The 18,865-nt window shown below is 43.1% G+C and overlaps 1 pseudogene; it reads left to right on the forward strand.

Annotated features, from left to right (window-relative positions):
* LOC109904404 (TBC1 domain family member 20-like) overlaps window positions 1-18,649 on the forward strand; it is a 37,573-nt pseudogene extending 18,924 nt beyond the window's left edge.
* The last annotated feature ends 216 nt before the right edge of the window (window positions 18,650-18,865 follow it).

Here is an 18,865-nt window from a genome sequence, read left to right on the forward strand (position 1 = left end):
GCCAAGGCCTTTTGAAGTCGGGATAACAAGGCAGTCAGGAAATGTAGTTCATCCTGCCTCTTATGTTACTAGACACAGGGAGGCTTAACCCTTTCAGTCTGCGCTGTGCCAAAACCCTGTACCGTTACTCACCGAGCCTAAACCCTATACCGTTACTCACCGAACTAAAACCCTGTACCGTTACTCACTGGGCCTAAACCCTATACCGTTACTCACCGGGCCTAAACCCTATACCGTTACTCACCGGGCCTAAACCCTATACCGTTACTCGCCGAACTAAACCCTGTACCGTTACTCACCGAACTAAAACCCTGTACCGTTACTCACCGAACTAAAACCCTGTACCGTTACTCACCGAACTAAAACCCTGTACCGTTACTCACCGAACTAAAACCCTGTACCGTTACTCACCGAACTAAAACCCGTACCGTTACTCACCGAACTAAAACCCGTACCGTTACTCACCGAACTAAAACCCTATACCGTTACTCACCGAACTAAAACCCTATACCGTTACTCACCGAACTAAAACCCTATACCGTTACTCACCGGGCCTAAACCCTGTACAATTACTCACCGAACTAAAACCCTGTATAATTACTCACCGGGCAAAAACTCTATACCGTTACTCACCGAACTAAAACTCTATACCGTTACTCACCGGGCCTAAACCCTGTATAATTACTCACCGGGCTAAAACCCTGTATAATTACACACCGGGCTAAAACCCTGTATAATTACTCACCGGGCTAAAACCCTGTATAATTACACACCGGGCTAAAACCCTGTAGAATTACTCACCGGGCTAAAACCCTGTATAATTACTCACCGGGCTAAAAGCCTGTATAATTACACACCGGGCTAAAACCCTGTATAATTACTCACCGGGCTAAAACCCTATATCGTTACTCACCAGGCCTAAACCCTGTAATTTACTCACTGGGCTAAAACCCTATGTCGTTACTCATCGGGCCTAAATCCTGTACAATTACTCACCGGGCTAAAACCCTGTATAATTACACACCGGGCTAAAACCCTGTATAATTACACACCGGGCTAAAACCCTGTATAATTACACACCGGGCTAAAACCCTATATCGTTACTCACCGGGCTAAAACCCTGTATAATTACTCACCGGGCTAAAACCCTGTATAATTACACACCGGGCTAAAACCCTGTATAATTACACACCGGGCTAAAACCCTGTATAATTACTCACCGGGCTAAAACCCTGTATAATTACTCACCGGGCTAAAACCCTGTATAATTACACACCGGGCTAAAACCCTGTATAATTACTCACCGGGCTAAAACCCTATATCGTTACTCACCGGGCTAAAACCCTGTATAATTACTCACCGGGCTAAAACCCTATATCGTTACTCACCGGGCTAAAACCCTGTATAATTACTCACCGGGCTAAAACCCTATATCGTTACTCACCGGGCCTAAACCCTGTACAATTACTCACCGGGATAAAACCCTATATCGTTACTCACCAGGCTTAAACCCTGTACAATTACTCACTGGGCTAAAACCCTATATCATTACTCATCGGGCCTAAACCCTGTACAAATACTCACCGCACATCTCCTGGAACTGAAAATAGTCTGGAGTATGAGTCTGCTGAGGTAGATGGTAGATTTACATTTTAGTCATTTAGCAGACGCTCTTATCCAGAGTGACTTACAATTAGTGCACTCATCTTAAGATAGTTAGTTCAGACAACCAGTACTTATCAGCAAAGTCAGTGCTAGTAGGAAAAGTGCATTTAAAAAATATATATAATTGGTATGTTGGTCTACTATTTATGTCGATTTGAAACATCTTAACTAAGGATGTTGAGGTAGATTTTAAACATCTATCTGCAATATTAAAGCTGATCTACCCCCTAAAACAATTTTAGGGCTACATCAGCTTTAATATTGCAGATAGATTGTACCTTCCATCAATATTAATTGACTGCATCACTTCCAATCTCCAATATATATTTTTTGCAAATATATACAGTACCAGTCAACAGTTTGGACACACCTACTCATTCCAGGGTTTTTCTTTATTTTGACTATTTTCTACATTGTAGAATAATAGTGAAGATATCAAAACTATGAAATAACACATATGGAATCATGTAGTAACCAAAAACATGTTAAACAAATTAAAATATATTTGAGATTTTTCAAAGTAGCCACCCTTTGCCTCGATGACTGCTTTGCACACTCATGGCATTCTCTCAACCAGCTTCATGAGGTAGTCACCTGGAATGCATTTCAGTTAACAGGTGTGCCTTGTTAAAAGTTCATTTGTATAATTTCTTTCCTTCTTAATGTGTTTGAGCCAATCAGTTGTATTGTGACATGGTAGGGGTGGTATACAGAAGATAGCCCTATTTGGTAAAAGACCAAGTCCCTAATATGGCAAGAACAGCTCAAATAAGCAAAGAGAAACGACAGTCCGTTACTTTAAGACAAAGTTCAGTCAATCCGGAAGATTTCTTCAAGTGCAGTCACAAAAATGATCAAGCACTATGATGAAACTGGCTCTCGTGAGGACTGCCACAGGAAAGGAAGACCCAGCTTCACAGAGTTCAAGTAACAGACACGTCTCAAAATCAACTGTTCAGAGGAGACTGCGTGAATCACGCCTTCATAGTCAGAAAACCGTTACTAAAGGACATAAGAAGAGACTAGCTTGGGCCAAGAAACACAAGCAATGGACATTAGACCGGTGGAAATCTGTTCTTCGGTCTGATGAGTCCAAATTTGAGATTTTTGGTTCCAACCGCCTTGTTTTTGTGAGACGCAGAGTAGGTGAGCAGATTATCTCTGCAAGTGTTGTTTCCACCGTGAAGCATGGAGGAAGTATGACGGTGTGGGGGAGCTTTACTGGTGACCCTGTCTGTGATTTATTTAGAATTCAAAAAGGCACACTTAACCAGCTTGGCTACCACAGCATTCTGCAGCGATATGCCATCCCATCTGGTTTGCGCTTATTGGGACTATAATTTTGTTTTTCAACAGGACAATGACCCAACACACCTCCAGACTGTGTAAGGGCTATTTGACCAAGAAGGATAGGGATGTAGTGCTGCATCAGATGACCTGGCCTCCACAATCACCTGACCTCAACCCAATTGAGATGATTTGAGATGAGTTGGACCGCAGAGCGAAGGAAAAGCAACCAACAAGTGCTCAGCATATGTGGGAACTTCTTCAAGACGGTTGAAAAAGCAGTTGAAGCTGGTTGAGAGAATGCCTAGAGTGTTTAAAGCTGTGATCAATTCAAAGGGTGGCTTACTTTGAAGAATCTCAAGTATATTTTGATTTGTTTAACAGTTTTTTTGGTTACTACATAATTCCATATGTAAAGAAAAACCCTTCAAACTTTTGACTGGTACTGTACATTCATGCATACAGTTGAAGTCGGAAGTTTACACACACTTAGGTTGGAGTCATCAACCACTCCGTGTAGCCCAGCTTCTCTAGAGGAGATCTGCATGGAGGAATGGGCCAAAATACCAGCAACAAGATGTGTGAATACCTTGTGAAGACTTTGACCTCTGTCATTGCCAACAAACGGTATATAACAAAGTATTGAGATAAACTTTTGTTATTGAACGAATACTTATTTTCCACCATAATTTGCAAATAAATTCATAAAAAATCCTACAATGTGATTTTCTGGATTGTTTTCTCTCACTTTGTCTGTCATAGTTGAAGTGTACCTATGATGAAATTTAAAGGCCTTTCTCATCTTTTTAAGTGGGAGGACTTGCACAATTGGTGGCTTTTTGCCCCACTGTATTTCAAGGCCTACCTTCAAACTCAGTGCCTCTTTGCTTGACATCATGGGAAAATCAAAAGAAATAAGACCTCAGAAAAATAATTGTAGACCTCCACAAGTCTGGTTCATCCTTGGGAGCAATTTACAAACACCTGAAGGTACCACATTCATCTGTACAAACAATAGTACACAAGTATAAACACCATGGGACCAGGCAGCCGTCATACAGCTCAGGAAGGAGACTCGTTCTGTTTCCTAGAGATGAACGTACTTTGTTGCGTAAAGTGCAAATCAATCCCAGAACAAAAGCAATGGTCCTTGTGAAGATGCTGGAGGAAACAGGTACAAAAGTATCTATATCCACAGTAAAGCGAGTCCTATATCGACATAACCTAAAAGTCCGCTCAGCAAGAAAGAAGTCACTGTTCAAAAACCTCCATAAAAAAAGCCAGACTACGGTTTGAACTGCACTTGGGGACAAAGTTTGTACTTTTTGGAAAAATGTCCTCTGGTCTGATGAAACAAAAATAGAACTGTTTGGCCACAAGGACCATTGTTATGTTTGGAGAAAAAAGGGGAGGCATCATCATGTTGTGGGGGGGCTTTTCTGCAGGAGGGACTGGTGCACTTCACAAAATAGATAGCATCATGAGGAGGACAATGATGTGGATATATTGAAGCAAAATCTATCTCATGACATCAGTCAGGAAGTTAAAGCTTGGACTCAAATGGGTCTTCCAAATGGACAATGACCCCAAGCAAACATCCAAAGTTGTGGCAAAATGATTTAAGGACAACAAAGTCAAAGTATTGGAGTGGCCATCACAAAGCCCAGACCTCAATCCTATAGAACATTTGTGGGCAGCACTGAAAAAGCGTGTGCGAGTGAGGAGGCCTACAAACCTGACTCAGTTACACCAGCTCTGTCAGGAGGAATGGGACAAAATTCACCCAACTTATTGTGGGAAGCTTGAGGAAGGCTACCCGAAATGTTTGACCCAAGTTAAACAATTTAAATGCAATGCTACCAAATACTAATTGAGTATATGTAAACTTCTGACCCACTGGGAATGTCATGAAATAAATAAAAGCTGAATTAAATAATTCTCTCTACTATTATTCTGACATTTCACATTCTTAACATAAAGTGGTGATCCTAACTGACCTAAAACAGGGAATTTTTCCTTTGATTAAATGTCAGGAATTGTGAAAAAACGTAAATGTATTTAAATGTTTAAATGTATTTGGCTAAGGTGTATGTAAACTTCCGACTTCAACTGTATATACATACATACATACATACATACATATTTGTACACATTTTTTTTTTTTTTGTTTACATTTTTCACCTTCTAGCCCGACATCCCCTCCCCTAATTTGAGTAAACCAGTGAACAACAACGCTTAGGCTTCTTCAACTTCCAGCGTATAAATACTATATACATTTACGGGCACAGTCTATTTTACAATAGTTGTATTTTGTTTGTTTTTACTCTAGCCTCAACCTCTCACATCTTTTTCTTTCACTAACGTTCTGAACCTATATACGTTTTACGGACACAATATGTTTTACACTAGTTATCTTGTTATTAGTTGTTATTTTTCCCAACTTTCGGCTCCATTCAACCCCTCCCATCTATCTCTTAACACCATCCATATTGGATATTTATTTGCTATATATTTTTCAACTGTGCTGTGATGTTTCACAAAAGTTCTAACCTTTCTATTTTCATAATTTCTTCAGATTGTAAATCATTCTTGCTAAAAGTATTATTAGATTATTGATCAATTGACTATGACGTTTCAGATCATCCAGCAGTGCTATTTGCAGAGATCCAGGTAAATGTTGCAATTCTTCAGCCATTCATGGACCTGTGACCAAAAACAAACCACATATGGACAGTACCAAAACAAATGATTTAATCATTCTGTCTCGTCGCAGCAAAATCCGCAGAGCCGAGAAGGTCTTCAACAGTTACAAAAAGAGTGTAGCTAGACAAACTAACTACTGAATGGTTGAATGGGACAAAGCTAATATAATAACCTGCTAATATTCTGTATTGTTTATAGATCGTCCTGCACAGGGAGAAAGAGGTGAAGCAAACCGAGTGTAACATGGCCATGGTGTACCACATCCTGTCCTAGATCCCTCAGGACCTGCTCTACGAGGAGCTCATCACCCAGGCCCACTGCCTCTTCACCCTCTACCCTCCCTCACTGTTGGCCAAGCGAGCAAGAGGTGAGTGGGTCAGGGTCTTGCTGTATAATTTACCATACCCTTTACCTTCTGGACGATGCTTCAACTAAATCCAGTGTTGTGACTAATGTTGCCAGGAGGACTTGTAATAGCAGCCACTATTCTTTAGCTCATATCAGAACATGAGGAGAGGTGGACCATGTGTAACAGTATAACTTTAGACCGTCCCCTCGCCCATACCCGGGCGCAAACCAGGGACCCTCTGCACACATCAACAACAGTCACCCACGAAGCATCGTTACCCATCGCTCCACAAAAGCCGCGGCCCTTGCAGAGCAAGGGAAACCACTACTTCAAGGTCTCAGAGCAAGTGACGTCACCGATTGAAACGCTATTTAGCGCACACCGCTAACTAAGCTAGCCGTTTCACATCCGTTACACATGCCAGTCACATAATACAGGAGGAGGAGATATTACATGGTAGAGGATGTAACACAGTTAGATTGGGCTTGCAGACAGTGTTAACATTATCTGCAGTGTAGCCACAGCAGGGGGTTCCAGCCATCCTGCAGACTCTTGGATGTCTGTCTTTTGCAATGGGCGGGTGTTTTACTATGCAGGCCATGGATCCTCAAGACCAAGGCAGTTCCACTGCTTTTTTCATTGTTGCCCTCTTATCGGGGACTGATTTAGACCTGAGGCACCAGGGCAGGTGTGTGCAATTAATTATCAGGTAGAACAGAAAACCAGCAGTACTCTGGACCGTGTAGGGTAAGATTTGAATACCCCTCCCATAAACTACAATGCTCATATTTGAATAAAATTTATAATCAGCTTCAAGTCTGAACTGGCCTGAAACAGGGAATGTGAGGAGAGTTAGTCCTCTCTGTAGTATTAGCAGTAGATCCAATTTTGTTCAGACAGAGCAGAGGTAGAGGACTCTTGTGGTCCTTTGGGATTTGTTTTTCCACATGTCCAGCAGGTGGGGCTGTTGAGCAGCAAGTCTCCCAGCCCACACAACAGAGCGGCTCCCTATTCTGCTGGAGCTGATCCTCTTCCTCCTTAGTGTATATTGTGATGTGGCTGACGTTCAGTCCTGCCTGTCTGCATCTCAGCCCTTTGTATGTAAACGGTATCTGTCAGTCTACGAGATCTGCTAGGCTCACCTTTATGATGCTATCAACACCAGTGGGAGGTTATGAATACCTTTCCCACAAGAGCAATGTTGTTCTCCCTCTATTCATGTCTCCCTCCTGAGCAGAACTGCCATGCAAATCGGACAGAAATCTGGTTAATTTTAGATCTTACAGCATTTCTGATTCTCTCGCTGTCCTGTCAGAAAAGGTTGTCTAGAGAGATGGGGTGGTTAGTACGGTGGCTCTGGGTTTGGGGTGTCTTCTCCTATTTTTAACGTCACATCACAGTAAGAGAGATTTATTTTTATTTTTAAATGGAGGCCCCTTGTGCTATCTAATAAATAAGCCTCATCCCTAGATAATTATGGGCTGTTTGATTTTGCATGCTGATAACCCCCCTATCCACCCCCTGCTTTTAAGCATCTGTGGCCCCCGAGGAAAGATGGGGGGGGGGGGCTCCGTGTCACGTGGTACATACCCTACTGTATTGTTCTCAAGACAGAGATGAGATGAGCTGCCCTCACTGCACTCCAACCCCTGGCTTCTGGCTCTATTTGTCTCCCTGACCTTAGACTGGGCTGCAATGGGGAAAATGGAGCAGTGTAGTGGTTTCCCTCAAGAGGCAGGGGGATGGAGGTGAGGGTGACCCCCAAATGTTCTTCACAAAGGATGCACCCCCCCACGTACTGTAGGCTCTTTTCCCCCAATCTGCTCATAGTTGCAGGCCTATGTGCTTTGGAGGAGATTTAAAATACATGTCAGATCTTTTACAGGTTTTCTTTTTAATATCAGATTATTTTCAGGCCTTTTCAGTGATTTTCTTAGGATTAAGAAACATTGTGATATATCAACATCGAATCAAATCAACAGAGTGAAACCCTCTAAAAACAGAATATACTACTTCCTTACTGCAGAAGCCGCCACCTGTAACCCAACCAGTGCATCAGCTCCTCCAGCAGCGGTTGGTTGGCTGGTTGGGGGGCCTACTGGGTTTGGTGTGTGAGGTGGCTGGCCCAGCAGGACTGTGTTGTAGCCGGCTGGGCCTCCACTGAGGCTGAGGTGGGGGACTGTGATATCACCTCAGGCACATCTTTGAGCTCTGAGCCAGGCGGTGGGGGGTTTGAGGGGGTTGGAGTGGGGCTGGCTCGGTGGCGGTTTCTGCGCAGCGACAGCGAGCATGCTGGGAGGCACAGAGGCATTGGAAACGGATTAGCCAGTTAGACCTTGTGCACAATCACCTCTGAAAGTGCTCCCTCAGACGAGAAATGAACAAATGCCTCTGCACTCATTTTTCCTTTCCTTCCTTCCTCCTTCCTCAGTCTAAAAACAGGAGCTTCATACACAAAGGCAACATATGATGGTGAACAAGTCAGTGTGTAAACCTCTTGAAGGTTTAATTTTTCTCATCCATGTTTACCTCTCTGGCTGATCAACATGCCCCCTTTCAAGCTACTCAGAGTCAAAAACCGAACTAATCCATGGTACTCTTCTGTACTCAGACCTCTTGATAAGAAATCAAGCCTGGGCCAAGACAAACTGTCTCATTAGCTGATTGGCAGCTATTTAGGCAATTGAGAAATTGGTTCATTGCCTCGGTTAACCTTTCTAAGGCAGGCGTTCCGCTAGCGGAACCCCTCGACAACATTCCGCTGAAAAGGCAGCACGCGAAATTCAAAATATGTCCAATACAGCAAATGAAAGATACACATCTTGTTAATCTACCCATCGTGTCCGATTTCAAAAATGCTTTAAGGCGAAAGCACAACATATGATTATGTTAGGTCATAGCCAAGTAAAAAAAAACACAGCCTTTTTTCCAGCCAAAGATAGGAGTCACAAAAAGCAGAAATATAGATAAAATGAATCACTAACCTTTGATGATCTTCATCAGATGACACTCAAAGGACATCATGTTACACAATACATGTATGTTTTGATTAATAATGTGCATATTTATATAAAAAAAATCTCAGTTTACATTGGCGCGTCATGCGCAGTAATGTTTAGATTCCAAAACATCCGGTGATTTTGCAGAAATACTCATAATAAACATTGATAAAAGATACAAATGTTATTCACAGAATTAAAGATGGACTTCTCCTTAATGCAACCGCTGTGTCAGATTTCAAAATAACTTTATTGAAAAAGCATAATCTGAGAACGGCGCTCAGAGCCCAATCCAGCCAAAGAAATATCCGCTATGTTGGAGTCAACAGAAGTTAGAAATAACACTATAAATATTCACTTACCTTTGATGATCTTCATCAGAAGGCACTCCCAGGAATCCCAGTTCGACAATAAATGACTGATTTGTTCCATAAAGTTCCATAAAGTCCATCATTTATGTCCAAATAGCCACTTGTTGTTAGCGTGTTCAGCCCAGTAATCCATCTTCATGAGACGCAAGCACTTCGTCCAGACAAAAACTCGAAAAGTTCCGTTACAGGTCGTAGAAACAAGTCAAACGATGTATGGAATCAATCTTTAGGATGTTTTTAAATAAATCATCAATAAGGTTCCAACCGGAGAATTCCTATGTCTGAAGAAAAGCATTGGAACGAGAGCTAACTCTGTCGGGAGCGCGCGTCACGAGCCTGAGACACTCTGCCAGACCACTGACTCATTCAGCTCCCATTCCCCCCTCCTTTATAGCAGAAGCCTGAAAAAAGTTTCTAAAGATGGTTGACATCTAGTGGAAGCCGTAGGAAGTGCAACTTGACTCCATAGACACTGTGTGTACATGTTGTGGAGTCAACAGAAGTCAGAAAAAGCATTATAAATATTCACTTACCTTTGATGATCTTCATCAGAATGCACTCCCAGGAATCCCAGTCCCACAATAAATGTTTGTTTTGTTTGATAAAGTCCATCATTTATGTCCAAATACCTCCTTTTTGTTTGCGCATTTAGTTCACAAATCCAAATTCCAGACGCGCAGGCCAGACGAAAAGTCAAAAAATTCCATTACAGTTCGTAGAAACATGTCAAACGATGTATAGAATCAATCTTTAGGACGTTTTTAACATAAATCATCAATAATGTTTCAACTGGAGAATTCCAGTTGTATTTAGAAATGCAATGGAATGCAGCTACCTCTCACGGGAGCACGCGTGATCAGCTCATGGCCTTCTGGCAGACCTCTTACTCAATCAGCTCTTATTTTCTCCTCCTTCACAGTAGAAGCCTGAAACAAGGTTCTAAAGACTGTTGACATCTAGTGGAAGCCTTAGGAAGTGCAACCGGACCAAATTTACACTATATTGGATAGGCAAATAGCTGAAAAACTACAAACCTCAGGTTTCCACTTCCTGTTTGGATTTTTTCTCAGGTTTTTGCCTGCCATATGAGTTCTGTTATACTCACAGACATCATTCAAACAGTTTTAGAAACTAAAGAGTGTTTTCTATCCGAATCTAACACTAATACTAATACTATGCATATCTTAGCTTCTGGGCCTGAGTAGCAGGCAGTTTACTCTGGGCACCTTATTCATCCAAGCTACTCAATACTGCCCCCAAGCCATAAGACGTTTTAATTAATAGGTAGGTAATTGTCCAGGTCACTTTTATGTCTATTTTAGATTCTGGGGACATTACCTATATGCATGCAGTAGCATGTACACTTAAACCACTAGATGCTATTTTCCATTGTGCCCTTAGGTTTATTACTGGTGATGCTTATAGAACTCACCATTGTGTTTTTTTCAAAAAGTGGTTTGGGCCTCTACAAAACACTTATGCAAAAACTTCCTATGTATCTATCATCATTAATAAAATGTAGACGTACAATGACCAAACCCTGTCTCAGGCTTGGATAACACTGGAGGCCCCTTCGGTCTCCACAGATTAGGGTAAAGCTGATTTTAGTTTTTTTTTTTTTACCCTTTATGTGGAACAACTTCCAGAGCTCTCTGATATTGTACTGAACAAACAAAAAGGCAACATGCAACAATTTCATAGATTTTACTGAGTTACAGTTCATATAAGAAAGTCAGTGAATTAATCTATGGATTTCACATGACTGGGAATACAGATATGCATCTGTTGGTCAAAGGTACCTTTAAAAAAGTAGGGGCGTGGATCATAAAACCAGTCGGTATCAGGTGTGACCACCATTTGTCTCATGCAGCGTGACACATCTCCTTCACATAGAGTTGATCAGGCTGTTGATTGTGGAATGTTGTCCCACTCCTTCAATGGCTGTGCGAAGTTGCTGGATATTGGGGGGGGGGGGAACTAGAACATGCTCTCGTGCATCCCAAACATTCTCAATGTGTCACGGTCTTCCTCCTCTTCATCTGAAGAGGAGAGGCGAGAAGGATCGGAGGACCAAAATGCAGCCAAAATGCGGCATGACGAATATTTAATTAAAGAATGTACTGAACACTGAATACAAAAACAATAAACCAATAACGACCGTGAAGCTATAAATGAGACCCGTGCTGACACAAGCAACTAACATAGACAATCACCCACAAACAAACAGTGAAACCCAGGCTACCTAAGTATGATTCTCAATCAGAGACAACTAATGACACCTGCCTCTGATTGAGAACCATACTAGGCCAAAACATAGAAATCCCAAAATCATAGAAAAACAAACATAGACTGCCCACCCCAACTCATGCCCTGACCATACTAAATAATGACAAAACCAACAGAAACAGAACGTGACACAATGGGTGTCATGTCTGGTGAGTATACAGGCCATGGAAGAACTGGGACATTTTCAGCTTGAAGGAATTGTGTACAGATCCTGGTGACATTGGGCCATGCATTATCATGCTGAAACGGGAGTTGATGAATGGCACGATAATGGGCCTCAGGATCTTGTCTCGGAATCTGTGCATTCAAATTGCCATCAATAAAATGCAATTGTGTTCGTTGTCCGCAGCTTATGCCTGGTCATACCATAACCCCACCGCCACTATTGTACACTCTGTTCACACCGTTGACAGCAAACCGCTCACCCACAGTACGCCATACATGTGGTCTGCGGTTGTGAGTCTGGTTGGATGTACTGCTATATTCTCTGCACATTTTAGAGTGGCCTTTCATTGTACCCAGCACAAGGTGCACCTGTGTAATGAGCTTCTTGATATGCCACACCTGTCAGGTGGATGGATTATCTTGACAAAGGAGAAATGCTCACTAACGGGGATATCTTTCAACTCATGAAACATGGGGACAACACTTCTACATTTTGCGTTTATATTTTTCTTTAGTGTAGATGTTCTGGTCCCTCTTGGTCAGAACTCAATGTTGTTAAATTTCTTCGTTTTTTCAAATGTTTTTTGATTTTGTATATTGCATGTGTTGATGTATTTTTGCAGGGTTCATCTGTAAAATAGACCCTAGTCTCAGTATGACTTCCCTGTCAAAATAAAAGTTTAAAAAATGAATATAAAAGAAAAAGGTTGTGACCTTGTGTGATACGACGCTTGCCGCTGATTGTGTCAATGTGTGTAGGTGTAACATACCTCATCACATTCCCTCCATCACTTCCCCTCTCCGTAGCCCATATCCTTCCACTGATGCTGCAGTCATCCCTCTGTCCGTATCCTTCCACCCCGCGCTGAAGTCATTCCTCTCCAGGAGTAAATGACATTGCTGACAAGGGGCCTTGAGTGACAGCTGGATACAAATGTCTGCCTGGAGGGCAGTGTAGCGACACAAGCTCTCTGGCTAGTTGCTGCTTCCTTCTTATTGTAGGAAGTGCTGAGTCAGTCAGAAAGTCAGTGAGTCAGGGTTGGCCTTGGTTGATCTCACAACAGATGACGTTGGGTAGAAAGAGTTGGTGACACCCAGGACAGGTTCATATTCATTAGTGCACACACAACGTTTTGCCACAGAAAAGGAAAATTAGCATTTCTTATTAGACACTCCAGGTAGAATCCTCCCTGTTTCAGTCCGTTTTCTTCCATTTGGTGCCTAATGAATACAACCCAGGAGAGCTAGGCTGAATGAGCGGTGGCTGTGGGGCCCTTGTATATGAGACATGACATTAACTCCATACAGGAAGGTGATGTCTGCGTTGGTTTGACTTTGACCCCGTATCTAGTAACAGGTGACCTCGTCTCCCTCCTCTTGCCCAGTAGTAGGGTGATGCATGACATGAAATGCAAGTGAAAGTGTGATGACGAGTGACTAACTGATACAGTGTATTTTAGATCTAGCTGCAGCATATTGACTCTGAGTTGTGGTGTGTCTCTAATGTAAGAGAGGGAGAGAGCGAGCAGGGGTGTAGTGTTGCGTCACGCTGCACGGCTGAGAGAGCAGCTCCTGGTGGTGACATGACAAACAAGCCGGGTCGGTGATGATGACTCAACCACACTGAACATCCTCTGCTTCTTCTGGGTCACGAGGATAGCTGCATGCTGAATCACCCGTCTGACCGCTGTTGTGTCCTTACTTTAATTCGGACAAGGGAATAGGGTGCCATTTGGGACACATCCATGGTGTACTAATGACTACACAGCTACTGTGGAACAGAACCACTGACTACAGTACAGGTTAGGCCAAGGTCACATACGGTGAATGACCAGCAGGCAGGCACGGGATGGAAGGGTCACAATGCTCATAGAATTTTTTAAATTTGTTTTTAAATCCCTGTAATGACCACATATTTAATTCAAAGGTAAGACGCCAGCAGAGCCACCTGTACCTCGCAAAACATTTCTCAAATTCTCTCAAGGTTTAGAATGAGCTTTGATCATGGTCATAATCTCACTATCCTGTCAGCTGTATTCAAAGACTGAGTGTCACTGTCATTGACGAGGTCCTAGACCCTTTCAACAGGAGGAGAAACGAGAGGAGAGGACAGGCTAAGCCAGCCACCTACTGTACTGTACTATCACTGTCACATGGAGGCTGTGTTCCAAATCACACCCTATTCCCTATTTATTGCACCAATTGTTATTTTTTTGTGATCAACATTTACATTTTTTTTCACATTATACAATACACATAACGCAGGATCACGTTACAAATATTTACTTAGTGCACTACTTTTGACAAGGTAGCTCTGTTCAAAAGTCGTTCACCTCATAGGGAATAGGGTGCCATTTGGGATACTGTCGGAGAGAGGAATGAAGGAGGAGTGAGTGATAGAAGTCAGCCACTACTGTATGTACTGTAAACTACAGAAGGAGGTTCATCTGAGGAGCTGGGCCCTCTGGGGTGTTAAGCTGTTTAAAGTGGAAGTTTAAAAGTTAATTGTCTGCCGTTACCTGTCAGCTATTTTCAGCCTGGGCTCATTAGCAGACGATTCTAATGAGAGAGAGAGATGGGAGAGAGGGAGAATCAAAAAGTCGAACGAAAGACTTAAAGACATTGAGCCCCTCAGCGCACAAACGCACGCTCGCTCGGAGTACCATTTTCCGAGAGGCGTTTTTCTGTCATTAAACGTCCCGTTTTTCTTTTTACGACGTTCATAATCGGAGAGAAAAGGCATTTGCATTTCGTGTTGCAGCGCAATGTTTACTATTACTTCCAGAGGGACGATAATGAAATGGAAGTGAATATTTTACGTTTTTTAATGATGTTTTTCTCCAAACTGTTGAGGAGAAGAAGATGAAAAAAAATGTGCCTTGTTGCCGTTGTCTTGCCCATAAGGCTGTTGCTTCTGGTGTTGTGTTGCTATTGTAATTGAGAAAAATCCGTAGCCAAATTAAAATAGTTTGAGGCCATAGGGCACTGCTCCCTCCCTCCCATATGGAGCATTTTTTCTTCCTTTGTCACCAGTCTCTCTTCCTTCTGTCTTTCTTATTGACATTATTGACATTTCTTCACTCTGTCATTTACTATCTTTCACTGCAAGGCCACAAGACCTCCTCCCCCTTTCTCCTTCCACTTTGACAGTGGTAAACAACGGGCAATTTCCTGTAGTAGGACAACTCATATTGTGAAGTGCCGACCCTATTCATTTTTCTACTGTCTGTTTCAGTATTCTTGTGAGCTGTAACCAACTCAGCCGATGAGTAACTGCTAACACCCTATCAGACAAAAACAGTATCTCCTTCTGTCTCTCTCCAGCATCACCATCAACTGTTTCAAGGCCTTCCAGATGACCACTCAGCAGCAGCGGCCTGACTCAGTCCTCCGTCGGCAGCTCCTTCGGGGCCCAGCCCAAGGCCGAGGGGGCCCAGACGCCCAAATGGCCCAGCCCAGGGACACGCAGCCCAACCAAGCTGCCAACCAGCTCATCAAGATGGCCGTGTGGGGCATCTCAGCCACCCTGGGGGCGGCCGCGCTGGCTGTGGCCCAGACCGCCCTGGACTGGGCTCCTGACTTCTTTATGCAGCTCTACTGATGGACTTACTGCAGCCCGCTATTAGGTAGCAGGGGGAGGGAGGGAGACCGGTCTACCTCTGTTAAGGAGCAGGGAGGAGGGAGGGGAGTGAGAGTGGAGGGAGACGGATCTACCTCTGTTAAGGAACAGGGGGGAGGGAGATGAAATGGAGGTGGGTGTGGGGAGGGGGGAGAGGAGAACTCCCACAGTTGAGGAGTAGGAGGATTGAGATGCTAGGGACGTAGGGAGGGAGAGCAGAGCCAGTGCCAAATAGGTTGAGTCACTCACACATGCAAACCCTCAGCCTGGGGAGGTAGAGCACCCCAGAGGACCTTGTGTGCCAAAATCAGTTCTGTGAAAAAGCATTTATTTATTCAGTAGTGTTTTTATTTATGGTTTTACTTGTGCTAATATTGGGTAATGAAAGGTAGTAGATTAATTTTTGTAATGATAAGCATTTTTGAGTGCTGGCCTGTGTGCTGTCAGCAAGCATGTCTGGGGAGAAAAACGCACCGGTAGCTAATTCACAGCACCAGGCGCACAAATTCTGAAAAATACCTATCCCCCCATCCTACTTTTTTTCTGCTGAATGCCTTGGGTTGAGAGTGAAGGGAACGGTTCATTAAGGGGTGGAAACACTCACTCAATCAGGTGTTTTTTATTCAAAGAGGTCGACTATGGGGAGAGAGAGAGAGAGAGAGAGAGAGAGAGAGAGAGAGAGAGAGAGAGAGAGAGAGAGAGAGAGAACCCAATTTCTGCTTTAAACTGACACTTTAAACTAACCGGCTTCCCTTCAGTTGATGTCGATGGAGGATTTATAGAGTACATATAAAATATTAACCTGCACGCTACTAGAAGACAGTCACCTGCTGTGTATTTACATCAATGTGGAAGGAAGGCTGCTGTCCCAAATGGCTCCCTATTCCCTTTTATAGTGCACTATTTTTAATCCAGGGCCCATAGGGTGTACTGCGATATATAGGAAATAGGGCGCCATTTGGGATGCAGTCGAAATGTCCAGGCTCATGCCTCCAACAACCCTCAAGACTACCGCTGTCACTAGCCAAAGACTTATTCAGTTAGCTGTACTAACTGGATAGCCCTGCGGCTTTTTAAAGTATATTTTATTAAATGTTTTTACAAGAACCAGACTCTGAGAGAGTGTATATCCGTCCAAAGACAAAATATTTTTGACGTCTTGCGTTCTACTGGTCCTGTTTTATCACACTGTGGTGTCTTCATAATGGAAGGAGACCCTGTAAAACACTAAGGATACTTGATGATCATAATGTCACAATGCATGCTGTATGTGTGCACCCCATGAATTGTAGGGTTGTTGTTTTAACTTGCATTGGACATGATGGATAAGACAACCAATAACCAAGGGGCAGCTGTTGCTATACTCTAAGTTAATTTGATCAATACTACACGAATCACTGCCAGGAAGGACAACATGGTTGGTTTGATTCTGTAAAACGTATGTCTATGTTCCATGTAGCCCAGTTAGATGCTACTAGCCAAGCCAGAAAGTCAGAAAGGCACAGGCCATATTTTAATTTAATGTAAGTTTAATTTCAGCCTCTGGCTATTGGCAAGGGTTTAGCCAAATCATTCACACTGGTGTGCCACTGGAATACATTTAACTAATGAAGCTGACAAAGCAAGGTTTTAAAGGCCCAATGCAGCTGTTTTTACCTCAATATAATCATTTCTGTGTAACAATTTAACTATCTTAGTGATTTTTTTAAATTGTATGAAAATTGTTTAAAAAATAAACCAAAAATAGTTCATTAGCAAAGGGAAATTTCTCAAGCAATACTTTTTCTAGGACTTTGGGAGTGGTCTGAGCCCCGGATGGGATAACTGAAAAGCTGCTGTTATTGGCCGAGAGGTTTGGAACTATTTCTTGGTCTATTAACTATACTGAACAAAAATATAAATGCAACATGTAAAGTGAGCTAAACTAAAAGATCCCAAAAGTGTTCCATGTGCACAAAAAGCTTATTTCTCTCAAATGTTCTGCACATTTTTTTTACATCCCTGTTAGTGAGTATTTTCCATTGCCAAGATAATCTGTCCACCTGACAGGTGTGGCATATCAAGAATCTGATTAAACAGCATGATCATTACACAGGTGCATCTTGTGCTGGGGACAATAAAAGGTCACTCTAAAATGTGCAGTTTCGTTACACAACACAATACCACAGATGTCTCAAGTTGAGGAAGCATGTAATTGGCATGCTGACTGCAGGAATGTCCACCAGAGATATTGCCAGAGCATTGAATGTTCATTTCTCTACCATAAGCTGCCTCCAACATCATTTTAGAGAATTTGTCAGTACGTCCAACTGGCCTCACAACTGCAGGCCACATGTATGGCGTTGTGTGGGTGAGCGGTTTGCTGATGTCAACGTTATAAACAGTGCCCCACGTTGTAAACAGTGCCCCCATCCTCAGATAATCAGTGCAGAAAAGTATCGGCGGCCAACGTGCGAAAGTCCACCGCTTAGTGCGCCACACTACGGGAGTTTTAACGTAAGTCAAGCAGTTTGCTGGCCGCCTTTCTCCCGGATACCAGAGACTCCAAAACCTTTCTCACCCCTGCCATGAATTCCTCCGAATGCCCGCAAATGGCAGATTGTTGTTCCCAAACTGGTAGCCCAGGAGAGCGCCCTTCCCGACATTAGCGTAATTATATACACTATCGTCGATCAGTCTGAAGAAAATAAAGATGGCTGTAGCTCAAAAATAAGCGAGCACCGAGAAAGAAAACCCAGGCAGGCACCAGGATTCCCCAAATAATGCTCTGGAGGAGGTAAGCGGGGTTCACAGGGAGTCAGGATAGGCTGTACCAACTCACCACAGATAGGGAAAAATTTACTGGGTATTTGGGGGTTTTCAGAGGTGGCAGACAGTCTCTGAGCTAACTCCCTGATTTGCTCCATAATAGCCTTTAACCCATGGTCGCGGCATCAGGTCAAAACCAGATCAGTGTCCAGGAGGTACAAAATGGTAGACAGCCTCGTGGTCAAGGCAGGCAGAATAGTCAGGCAGGCGGGTACAAAGTCCAGAAAAAGGCAAGGGTCAAAACCGAGAGGACTAGAAAAAGGAGAATTCAAAAAGCAGGAGAACGGGAAAAATGCAGGTTGACTTAGAAACAATCAAGACGAAGTGGCACAGACAGGAAACACAGGGATAAATTCACTGGAGAAAACAAGCGACACCTGGAGAGGGTGGAGCCAATAACGAGGACAGGTGAAACAGATCAGCGTGTGACACATCCGTGACACAAACTGACAAGTTGTGTGTTCCGAGATGTCGTTCTGCACACCACTGTTGTACTGCACCATTATTTGCCTGTTTGTAGCCTGCTTGTTAGCTTGCATGATTTTTGCAGTTTTCGACCTTTCATAAACTAGCTGTTTTCGTCCACAGGACTGCCACTGACTGGTTGTAGGTA

Source organism: Oncorhynchus kisutch, linkage group LG14, assembly GCF_002021735.2.
Source record: "Oncorhynchus kisutch isolate 150728-3 linkage group LG14, Okis_V2, whole genome shotgun sequence".
Taxonomy (NCBI): Eukaryota; Metazoa; Chordata; class Actinopteri; order Salmoniformes; family Salmonidae; genus Oncorhynchus; species Oncorhynchus kisutch.